General features: G+C 39.1%; 1 long non-coding RNA gene across 1 annotated transcript in view; it reads left to right on the top strand.

Moving 5' to 3' along the window:
• Positions 1-998: 998 nt before the first annotated feature.
• LOC123522291 overlaps positions 999-1,631 on the top strand; it is a 7,696-nt gene continuing 7,063 nt past the window's right edge. Inside the window, exon 1 of the long non-coding RNA XR_006680568.1 lies at positions 999-1,396. This is a non-coding gene — a long non-coding RNA (uncharacterized LOC123522291). The remainder of the gene's footprint in view (positions 1,397-1,631) is intronic.

Here is a 1,631-nt window from a genome sequence, read left to right as displayed (position 1 = left end):
ATATTTACATCTTAATAAGATCATTTTAATTGTTTTGATGGGTAATCTATCCTTTGCAAATCTGCCCACTTACCTAGAGGCTCAAATAAGATTGACCATTTTAACTTGATGCTTTTTCAAATTAGTGTATGCCTTCCTTGATTTCAAATGTGTGTATATCATATGCAATTAGGACATGGCAAACCAATATGAAAGAATATAGAGTAGGGGGAGGGAGGGGAAAAAACAGGAGCTGATAGCAAGAGCTCAAATTTAAAGTAAATGTTTAGAAAATGATGATGGCAAAAAAAAAAAGAAAATGATGATGGCAATATATGCACAAATATGCTTGATACAAATGAAGTATGGAATAAGAGCTGTAAGAGCCTCAATAAAATGAATTTTTTTAATAAAAAAATAAAAGATTGATGTGGTTGAATTATGAAATGATATAATATTTGTATTAGCTACCAATAAAATGATTTTAAAAAATAATAATAAAATAAAAATAAAAAAATAAAAGTTGAACTCAGCCAAAAAGACATCAGGTGAAAACCCATATAATTTCTGAAGTAAAGAAGAAACTCCATCATATTAGTGAAAAAATAAATATAAAGACTCTATTGCAGTCCAGTCTACCCAATGAAAAAGAACTGGGTTAAAAAGTTTAACATGGGCTGAAAAAGATAGAAAGAAGACAGAAGGACTGATAATAAGTTTTCATATTTTGTTTTTTGCTTAGGAGAGAAAAAGAAAATCATTTTATGTTCAAGCAGAATATCTAGTTAGAGCAGGTTGTGAAAAATAGTAAAGGTCGACTTGAGTATGTTTGGTTAAGTTATAGTGTAGTAGCTCTAGGAAAAGCTTAAACAGCCTGACAAGAGTGAAGCCATTCTGAGCTGACAGAAGCCATTATGAACTATAAATGAACTAGCTATAAACTATAAATAAACTAGCTGATAGTAGGAGGCAGGCTGTGCTGAGAAGCGCAGCAGACTGTACCAAAGGAAATGTATTTTTCAGAAGGCTTGGAAGAACTAAGAGCAGTGATTGTTCAACTAAGAAGGGCTAGCCTCAATATCCCACTTCTGTACTCTGCTTGCTTGCATACCTGCACATTGCCAAAGTATAAAAAACTTTGGAAAATTAGACAGGCGACCGCTCAGTCTCCTCTCAAAGAGGGCTGACGGTCCCTATGCAGGTAATAAAACTTTTGAACTTGTCGGCGGTCTGGGTTTAGTTTCTGGGAATGGACAGTAGCTACAACATTTGGAGGTTCCACCGAGATCCTACTGCCACTGTCCGAGCCTGGTTAGAAAGGAGACCTCCTTTTACAGGAGTGCTCTCCCCAGAACTAGGGGATTTCCGAGGAGACGTGCCTTCGCCCCAATTCATTTGATTTGAGCAACCGCCTTTGGTGAGTGACTGGAACGGTGCACCTTTGGGGGCGAATTGTCAGCTGGACGCGGCATATGACAGCCGCCCGAGGTCCCAGCGAGAGTCCCTGTGGAACTCTTGTGTCTCGAAAGGGGCAGGGCCCCTCTGGGTTCCCAGTGGCTGTTCGCGGGTCTTGGCATTCTTGTTGTTTGCTGCTGCTCCTGCGCTGCTTGTGTGTGTGTGTGTGTGTGTGTGTGTGTGTGTGTGTGTGTGTG

Source organism: Echinops telfairi, unplaced genomic scaffold, assembly GCF_000313985.2.
Source record: "Echinops telfairi isolate 266 unplaced genomic scaffold, ASM31398v2 ScPeMD7_5592;HRSCAF=6446, whole genome shotgun sequence".
Taxonomy (NCBI): Eukaryota; Metazoa; Chordata; class Mammalia; order Afrosoricida; family Tenrecidae; genus Echinops; species Echinops telfairi.
Note: the sequence above shows the minus strand (reverse complement) of the source record. Positions and strands in the feature narration are given on the sequence as shown.